Below are 10766 nucleotides of genomic sequence, written 5' to 3'. Positions count from 1 at the left end.
CACCGATCATTGTGGCACTCCACTGGTCACAGGCCTTCAGTCTAAAAAACTACCCTCTAACACCACCCTCTGTCTTCTACCTTTGTGCCAGTTCTGTATCCAAGTGGCTAGTTCACCTTGTATTCTGTGAGATCTAGCCTTGCTAACCAATCTCCCATGGGGAACCTTGTTGAACGCCTTACTGAAATCCATATAGATCACATCTACCACTCTGCCCTCATCAATCCTCTTTGTTACTTCCTCAAAAAACTCAATCAAGTTTGTGAGACATGATTTTCCACGCACAAAGCCATGTTGACTATCTCTAATCAGTCCTTGCCTTTCCAAATACATGTACATCCTGTCCTTCAGGATTCCCTCCAACAACTTGCCCACCACTGACATCAGGCTCACTGGTCTTTAGTTCCCTGGCTTGTCCTTACCACCCTTCTTAAACAGTGGCACCACATTTGCCAACCTCCAGTCTTCCGGCACCTCACCTGTGACTATCGATGATACAAATATCTCAGCAAGAGGCCCAGCAATCACTTCCCTAGCTTCCCACAGAGTTCTCGGGTACACCTGATCAGGTCCTGGGGATTTATACACCTTTATGCATTTCAAGACATCCAGCACATCCTCCTCTGTAATATGGACACTTTGCAAGGTGTCACCATTTATTTCCCTACAGCCTATATCTTCCATATCCTTTTCCACAGTAACTACTGATGCAAAATACTCGTTTTGTATCTCCCCCATTTTCTGTGGCTCCACACAAAGGCCGCCTTGCTGATCTTTGAGGGGCCCTATTCTCTCCCTAGTTACCCTTTTGTCCTTAATACATTTGTAAAAACACTTTGGATTCTCTTTAATTCTATTTGCCAAAGCTATCTCATGTCCCCTTTTTGCCCTCCTGATTTCCCTCTTAAGTATACTCCTACTTTCTTTATACTCTTCTAAGGATTCACTCAATTTATCCTGTCTATACCTTACATATGCTTCCTTCTTTTTCTGAACCAAACCCTCAATTTCTTTAGTCATCCAGCATTACCCACCAGCCTTTCTTTTCACCCTAACAGGAATATACTTTCTCTGGATTCTTGTTATCTCATTTCTGAAGGCTTTCCATTTTCCAGCCATCTCTTTACCTGAAAACATCTGCCTCCAATCAGCTTTTGAAAGTTCTTGCCTAATACCATCAAAACTGGCCTCTCTCCAATTTAGAACTTCAACTTTTAGATCCGGTCTATCCTTTTCCATCACTATTTTAAATCTAATAGAAGTTTGGTCGCTGGCCCCAAAGTGCTCTCCCACTGACACCTCAATCACCTGCCCTGCCTTATTTCCCAAGAGTAGGTCACGTTTTGCACCTTCTCTAGTAGGTACATCCACATACTGCATCAGAAATTTTTCTTGTACACACTTACCAAATCCCTCTCCATCTAAACCCTTAACACTATGGCAGTCCAAGTCTATGTTTGGAAAGTTAAAATCTCCTACCATAACATATTCTTACAGATAGCTGAGATCTCCTTACAAGTTTGTTTCTCAATTTCCCTCTGACTATTAGGAGGTCTATAATACAATCCCAATAAGGTGATCATCCCTTTCTTATTTCTCAGTTCCACCCAAATAATGTCTCTGAATGTATTCCTGGGAATATCCTCCCTCAGCACAGCTATAATGCTATTCCTTATCAAAAACACTACTCCCCCTCCTCTCTTGCCTCCCTTTCTATCCTCCCTGTAGCATTTGTATCCTGGAACATTAAGCTGCCAATCCTGCCCATCCCTGAACCATATTTCTGTAATTGTTATGATATCCTACTCCCATGTTCCTAACCATGTCCTGAGTTCATCTGCCTTCCCTGTTAGGCCCCTTGCATTAAAATAAATGCAGCTTAGTTTATTCGTCCTACCTTGTCCCTGCCTGCCCTGACTGACTCACTTCTGTTCTCAACTGTACCAGTCTCAGATCGATCCCTTTCCTCACTATCTCCCTGGGTCCCACCCCCCCCATCTTACTAGTTTAAATCCTCCCGAGCAGCTCCAGCAAATCTCCCTGCCAGTATATTAGTCCCCTTCCAATTTAAGTGCAATCCGTCCTTCTTGTACAGGTCACTTCTACCCCGAAAGAGATTCCAATGATCCAAAAATGTGGATCCTTCTCCCATACACCAGCTCCTCAGCCTTGCATTTATCTGCTCTATCCTTCTATTCCTGCCCTCACTAACTTGTGGCACCGGGAGTAATCCAGATATTACTACTCTCGAGGACCTCCTTTTTAAATTTCTGCCTAACTCTCTGTAATCTCCCTTCAGACTCTCAACCTTTTCCCTTCCTATGTCGTTGGTTCCAATATGGACAATGAATTCTTGCTGGGCCCTCTCCCCCGTGAGAACATTCTGTACCTTCTCTGAGCCATCCTTCATCCTGGCACCAGGGAAGTAACACACCATTCTGATTTTTCGCTGCTGGCCACAGAAACGTCTGTCTATACCTCGGACACAATTGACCTCTTGGAACCCGACGTATCCCTCATTGCATTAGAGCCAGTCTCAATACCAGAAACTTGGCTGAAAGCATGGTGGAGAATGTGGGCATGTTTGTTCCGGACTGTATCACCTACCTCAGCTTTGTAAATCACCCGACCTGACCTCGCATCAACCCCTTGCTTGTAGCCATAAAGGGCCATTTCCATGGTTCTGATACCAAACTTCATCCCTTGAATTAAATTGTCTCTCTCACTTCGAGGAGGCATTTGGCCGGCATTGGCATTCCTGCTGCTGTTTCACCCTCCCACTCCAGGTCTTGAAATATCAGGTTTAACCTGATGTGGAGTCTTTTCCCCATTAGCAACTCTGCTGGAGCTATCCCTGTTGTTGCGTGTGGGGTGATCCGATAATCAAACAGGAACCAGGGCAGTTTGGTATCAATTGATGCTGTAGGCTGCTTCATTCTGTCTGAATTCAACATTTGAACTGCCCATTGGGTGATGGATGGTATGGGGCTGTCCTTATGTCCCAAATACCATGGACTTTAGGAAATATTTGAATACCCTGTCAGTAAATGATATTGTCTGTGACCAACACTTCTGGGAGTCCATGTATTGTGAATGAGGGGATTCTGATTTCTTGATTAAATATCTTTTCTTTTTAACGGACGGAAAAAGACAACGAAATTCTACTCCTCGGTACCAGCAGTAACACACTGACTGTAGCACCAGCTCGAAACTGAGGAGACTCTCAATCTCCTGGTTATATTTTTTTTCTTTTTTGAGATTCTATATTGGCTAGCCAAGACTTTCCTGACTGGCCCAGGTTAGCAACTCCAATCAAGAACCTTGTAATCAATGAAGTCCACAATAATCCCAATCACTACAGAAAGATGTGATTGTGCAATCTCATAATCTATAGAAGCCTCCTCAGAAAGTGAAGCATAAACTTTATGAGCTCAGCCCTGATGCCTGCTTTGCATGAATGATGTTCAGTCTTGTTTTGGACCTTTTTATGAGCTTTGCTATCTTCAGGATGCTGCAGGATCCTCTTTATCAAATCTTGGCAGGTCTTGCCAAACATAGTTAAGTAGTCTTTAAAGCTTATATATTTCTCTCTCTCTCTCTCTCTCTCTCTCTCTCGTGTCACTATCCCTCATTTTAAATTCTAGCTCTAATTTCTTAAAATTTTCCCTCCCACTCTAAAGCACTTTTTTTCCTACCATCTGAAGTGATTATTTTTCAAATTGAAGAAGTGAAATTTCCATTCTTTTTCACTGCTTCATTTAATCAACCTGCTCATAAACATTAATACACACCCATGGAAAGATGGGATTTGAACTGCCTTTCAGATTCAGGGGACAGACATTATTGCCGTACCACAAGACCCCTTAACTGCAGTTGCATTCTATTTAACCCAAAATACTCACAATCTGATTTGTGCTGCTTCTCTCCAATTTCCAAAATTTGTGCTGTTATTTCAAATGGTAAATTCAATTAGCATAACCTTGCATTTTTCCCCAAATCATTCAAAGAAAAATCTTAGCAACTGACAAATACATTTTTATACAATAATGTTCAAGAAACCTGATATATTTCCTTTGAAACTTGTCCAATTATTAGTACCTAACTTCTAATCAAGTATTACCCATGATGCATATCCCGACAGAGCCCCAACTTTCATGTTCCAACCAAGGCTGGAGGAATGCAAACCCTCTAGTTCAGCTACTGCATGGGTCACAACATAAAATAAAAACATCTTTTCCAGATACTGTTATGCTCCTGACAGGAAGAGTGCAAAGATCATAAAACCCACTAAAATGATTTTGCTGGAGAAGGATTTAGTTTTCTCTCTAGCAAGAGGAATGAAAGCCAAAGTATTGTTAGATGGGATAAGTGAAGAGTATATCATTTCATTACATAAAACATTTTGTTTTAAGATTCCCTACAGTATGGAAACAGGCCCTTTGGCCCAACAAATCCACACCAACCCTCCGAAGCGTAACCCACCCAGACCCATTCCCCCACATTTACCCTTGACTTATGCAACCTAACATTATGGGCAATTTAACATGGCCAATTCACCTGACCTGCACATCTTTGGATTGTGGGACGAAATCAGAGCACCTGGACGAAACCCACCCAGACACAGGGAGAACATGCAAACTCCACACAGACAGTTGCCCAAGGCGAGTATTAAACCTTGGGTTCCTGGCATTGTGAGGCAGCAGTGCTAACCAGAGCAGTGGTAGTAAGTGTTGTTATGAAACTTTGGGTTGATTTTCATTACCATATACTTGATGTGTTTGCTTTTTATTATAATATTTGACATTTTAATAAAACATTTTGGTAAAATTAAAAAAGAATTGCCCATGGAATTGGTTTATTCTTGTTTATTGATTTGGCTGGAGTGAAGGTTACAACTTCTCTATAATTTTGATAAGCCCAAGTGAGCTGAAATTTTTACTTAAACAAGAGGTGATTCAGATGAAGTGTTTGTTCATTGTGGCTCAGACTGCAGATCCAGAGTTAAATAAGTTAACACAGATTCACACTGATGCTACATCTCATGAGGTTCCTGAGTGCTATTCTATGAAGAATAGAGTTTGGACGAGCAAGTGGAGACACCCTCATAGACCTGAAAGTGAGGAATGGCTAGTTGTTCATCAGAAAGTGGAACCACCCAATAAGTAAATATTGCACGCATGAAATTCTTAAAGTGTATATAAACAGGGAATATAGGTGGCTGAAACCTCATAAGTATGTACTGCAGTACTGCACAACATGCCATACATAGGGTAATCAAGTCATACACTCATGCAGCACAAAAACAGACCTTTCAGTTCAACCAGGAGAAAGTGAGGACTGCAGAGGCTGGAGATCAGAGTGGGGAGTGTGGTGCTGGAAAAGCACAGCAGGTAAGGCAGCATCTGAGGAGCAGGAGAATTGACGTTTCGGACAACAGCCCTTCATCAGCCCTTTGGTCCACCCAATCCTTGCTGACTATAATCCCAAACTAAACTAGTCCCATCCGCCTGCTCCTGGCCCATATCCCTCCAAACCTTTACTCTTCGTGTTTTCATCCAAATGTCTTTTAAACATTATAATTGTACCCACATCCACCACTTCCTCTGGAAGTTCATTCGACACACGAACCATCCTCTATGTAAAAAATTACTCTTCATGTCTTTTTAAAATTTCTCTCTCCTCACCTTAAAAATGTGCCTCCAAGACTTGAAACCCCCATCCTAGGGAAAAGGTAACTACCATTAACTCTATCTATATCCCTCATTATTTTATAAACTTCTATAAGGTCACCTCTCAACCTCCTCCACTCCAGTGAATAAAGTCCCAATTTATCTATAACTCAAACCTTCCTTACCTGGCACCATCCTGGTAAACCTCTTCAGAACCCTCTCTAACTTAATAATATTCTTCCTATAAATGGGTGATAAGAACTGGATACAGTACTCCAGAAGAGGCCTCACCAATGTCCTGTACAACCTCAACATGACTTCCTAACTCCTACACGCAAAGGACTGAGCAATGAAGGCTTGAGGTAAAGCCTCAATGTGTATTTAAACTGGCATCTTCAATACCTATCCCAATTTTTGAAGAACCGTTTAGATGAATGTTAATAGATTATGTAGGAATATTACCCAAAATAAAGCAGGACACCAGTATATCTTTACAATTATGGCTATGATAAAATAATTTCTAGAATCTATTCTGATAAGGACAATTACAAATCAGATAATAATGAAACAATTAACTCCGTTTTTTATTTGAACTATCATTGAAATATAATTTATCTAAGGTGCTAACTTCATGTCTAAAATTTTCTAGAACAACCTGTGTATAAAATGGTTGACCTATTTGCCCTACAGGTCGTTCTGTTATAACGTGTTTCGTAAATACAAATTTGCTATAATACAATTGACAAATTGGGACACTGTTTCTAAAGTGCAAACTTTTAAAACATGTGTTGGCTGTAACACGATTATATCGCCAACAATTTATGCGCTGTTTTAAAAGTTTTTCTATAACACAGGGTTGCACAAGAAGGCAACCATTGTGTTATGGAAGAGCTACCTGTATTTACCACAAGCTCTCAGAACTTTGGAGAGATATCACCTGACTCTCAAAATCATGAAACAAAGCATGTTATCACTTTTGATGCAGAAGATTAGATTTCTTGCAATTTGCTATCAGAGATTATCCCATCTCTTGGATTTAGTCTATTCAAATTGATTTATGCTTTTGAGATAAGAGGTCCATTAAAATTGATTAAGAATATTTTTTTCAAGACAAATCCTCAACTTTGGATTAGATCTTCTTCTAGACCGAGTTACAGAAGCATTCAAAACCTTTGCCAATAAAGATAAATAATTGTTAGACAGATGTGTTGCAACAGGAACATTTCAAGTAGGAAACAAAATATTGGTGTTGTTATATTTGCGTGGTGAACCTCTGAACAGACAGTTCAGTGGTCCCTACAAGATAGTTCGGAGGGTTATTAAAGTGACTTATCTTGAGAGATACTCTTTCTCACAAAAATAAATTATATTATGCTGAAGTAATAGCATTGCAGGAAGAATATGAAATAGTAAGTGTGTCAGGTGATAAGAGTAGTGAAGGACGGAGACATTAAGAGTGAATAAAAAGAGTGGTGGATAGTTCACAACACAAACCTCCTGCAATCTGACTAGCCAATGCAGAAATTCTGGCACTTTAGGCATTGGGTACTTATATTTAGAGGAAGGATAACAAGAAGATTTGGAAGGTTACTTACAAAGTATAAGGAAATCTGCAGAGATATACCTAGATATATAATGTCAGCTAGAAATGGGTGTGAACATGGGAGACTCAGTCATGATAAAACAACATCCTTACTGTTGAGCCCAGAAAAACAGGTGGAAACAGTGATTCCATACTTGATGGAAAATTCACTTGATTGAACCTAGCCAAAGCAGGTGGAGTTCACCAGTGGCATTGATCCTGAAGACAGGCAGATGAGCTCGATTCTGCATAGACTACTGAGTAATGATGCAGCAATGTTGTCAGACTCCTGTCCAATTCTTTGATTAGAAGATTGTGTTAATGACAGTGCCTACCCTAGCATTCATTAGAAAATTTAAAAATCAAAATGAGAAACTGTTCAGATGGAGTCTATTGATTAAACCATTTAATGTGAAGACTGATCACATTGTTAGTGAAGATAACGTGATAGCAAATGCGCTGCCCAGAATGTAAAAATGATGGAATAAGTTAATAATTTGAAAGAAAGATATTAAATGATTTAATATGATTTGCATAAAGGATGAATGATGAATGGAAGTATGCTTCATGTTTTGTTGTCTGTGTGTTATATATCTTGCGATGAAAAACATCTTTGAAATGGCACTTCATCTGTTCCAAACGTGGAGGCACATTCAGACCACTTTTACGTTCTTGCTGGACTTTGGATTAAAAAATTGGAAAAGGTGCTGCTTTAATTGAAGGAAATTATGGAAGAAAATGTTACAATATTAAAAACGATTTTCTGGGACTCATTGAAAAACTCAGTAGGTCTGGCAGCACCTATGGAGAGACAGAGTCAATATTTTGAGTCTGGTTTTTAAACTGACCAGTTGTAAGCATAGGAGGGATCAGCATAGTAACAACCCATAATTAGGTTCCTGGCCAAGTGGCTACAGGCTTGTGTTTGGACATATAGGACAAACATCCAGACTGTAAAGGGGAAAGCACTTAAATCTCTCCCTCTCTCCTATGTCATTATACCTCCTGGTAGCTGTTCTCACTCACCATTTCCCTGTGAACTGCTCTGACTACAAATTCCTTTATTGAAAGAAAAAGAGGATAAACCACATTCAGTGATATTGAATGGCCAAATTCTTAATGATTGAATGAAAGACTGAGAATTAACATACCTATCACCTTGTGTCATCATCAAAGTCAAAAGGAACTGAAATAAAGACAACTCATTGACATCTGTGATCCAGACTGGTGCTAAATCTGTGCTGGAATGGGGGATTTAAAGTCTAAGAGGTATACTTTTAAGGTGAGAGGAGAGAGATTTTAAAAAGACATGTGGGCCAAATTGTTTACACAGAGGGTCGTTTGCATGTGGGAATGAACATCCTGAGGAAGTGATGGATGCAAGCACAATTTCAATGTTTAAAAAGACATTTGGATAAGTACATGAAGAGTAAAGGTTTAATGGGATATGGGCCAGGAACAGGCAGATGGGGATTATGGTAAGCATGGTCTGGTTGGACTGAGGGGTCTGTTTCCATGCTGCATGACTCTGACTTTATGTACAGGTTAGGTGAATTGGCCATGCTAAATTGGCCATAGTGTCCAGGGATGTGTAGGCTAAGTGGATTAATCATGGAGAATGCAGCGTCAAAGGGGTAGGCTGAGGCAGGTATGAGCAGGATTCTCTTCGGAAGATTGGTGCGGACTCGTTGGGCCAAATGACCTGTTTTCCACACTGTAAGGATTCTTTAAATAGTAATTCTTGCTAAGTACAGAAATCTGGTTACTGTTTTCTGTTATCGCGTCCATTTAACAGGTAAATTGAGGACTTTGATAAAACACTTGTGAGCTCCTCAGAAAGGACTAGGCAGTGGGTACTCACTCCAAAATCCTAGAAGATAGCTACCTTGCCTGATGCAGGTCTTTGTCATCCATTTGTGAATCTGAAGGTATTTGCTGCTCAGTCATGCAGACCTTAAGTGTGATGGGGAATTTAAATCTGGGGAGCTTGTCTTCTAATATGAGTTGCACTTGCTGACACCAATGCATAAGTGCAGTAGCAACGATATCTCTGGTAAGTATGTACTTACAAATTAAAAATACCAACTAATAAACTATTTTAATAAAACAGTATATTGGGTCACAGAAATAAACTGTACACAAAATACAACTTATACTTTAATTCTTAAATATCTGTTTAATAATATACACTTGTGCATTCGGCAATAATTGGCCATTTATTAGTTACAATAAAAATTAATGATTCAATTTTAATAAACCAGTATATTGTGACAATTGTATTTAGCAGCCATCACATAAATAAAGTGTGAAACAAAGTATAATCTTTCCTTTATTGTTCAATAATACAATTGGTAGTGCATTGGTGTCAGGATACAGATCTTATAATAAGTATGCACGAGATGCAAATATTTGCAAAACAGCTTCCCTATACATGCCATGAGGAAAGTTAATCCACCTTTAAAGTTCTGGGAACTAAATTGCAAAAGTTCATCCTGCCATTGGGATTCTGAATTTTAGCCTCCCAGGCCTGCCTTGCTTCCCTTTCCTGGAAGCATAGAGTTGGAGTACGTGGAGGACAAATTAAGCAGTTGAATGTCCTGTAAAGTTAAAGTGATATACAGATCTTGAAAGATGGTGATTGGTTGGTTTAAAGCTTTACTCTGGGTTTGGTTGAAGCCGTGATAATGTTGACAATCAATTTATCTTTTCTTCTAAAGCCAGTAGCTGTTAGGTTGATATTCACACAGTACCTGTAGCATTCAGATAGTGAGGCAGCAGATAAGGCTCAAAATCTGCAGGTTGGCTGGAGAGAGAAAAAGGGAACACATTCAGTTTTGTATTTAGTCAATGTCTCTTTGCTACTGCCCTCATCTATAGAGACAACAGATACTTACGTGACAAAAAATTAATTGGATTGACACATGAGCCTCTCTCTCCAACCACCCAGTGATTCATGCATGGTCAAAGCTAGTTGCCTGGTTTCAGATTGCATCTGGTTACATTACTTTCATAACTAGAGTCTCATTATCTAAGTGATTACATGTAATGGCTTGTCAGTACCTAGTTGAGTATCCAGGTGATTGCCAGGATGCTTTTTAATGGGATAGAAGTTGACTTCCATTTACATTCCTTCAAGGGAATTGCTTCTGGTAAGGTTTTGCAGGCAGGTTCCCTCCATTTCAATGGCTTTGGAACATAGAAGATACAATGACGCAAATTTTCACCAATTTTTGAGATTATTTCAAATCTCTGAAATGCGGCATAAGTTTTTTAAGAATTTACTTCATGGCTTGCAAGCAGTTAATTTGTAAAGTCTTTTTTTTTGTTTGCCATGCATGGCTTCATATAAGGTCTTTGGTAAATATCAGATTCAAAATAACAAGGGCTTTGAATAGACTTAGCAAACTGTTGTCAATCACATATCATTTCTACTTTCGAAATTATAATCAAAGTTTAGCAGTTAAAAAATGCAAACTAAAAATATTTAGGCTAAATATTACAAAGGATAAACAAAT

The 10766-nt window shown here is 39.5% G+C and overlaps 1 protein-coding gene across 1 annotated transcript in view; it reads right to left on the bottom strand.

Moving 5' to 3' along the window:
• Positions 1-9451: 9451 nt before the first annotated feature.
• LOC140477055 (RNA-binding protein 12-like) overlaps positions 9452-10766 on the bottom strand; it is a 137703-nt gene continuing 136388 nt past the window's right edge. Inside the window, exon 3 of the transcript XR_011960645.1 lies at positions 9452-10054. The gene's annotated coding sequence lies outside the window, so the exon portion shown is untranslated. The remainder of the gene's footprint in view (positions 10055-10766) is intronic.

This window comes from Chiloscyllium punctatum, chromosome 5, assembly GCF_047496795.1.
Source record: "Chiloscyllium punctatum isolate Juve2018m chromosome 5, sChiPun1.3, whole genome shotgun sequence".
Taxonomy (NCBI): domain Eukaryota; kingdom Metazoa; phylum Chordata; class Chondrichthyes; order Orectolobiformes; family Hemiscylliidae; genus Chiloscyllium; species Chiloscyllium punctatum.
Note: the sequence above shows the minus strand (reverse complement) of the source record. Positions and strands in the feature narration are given on the sequence as shown.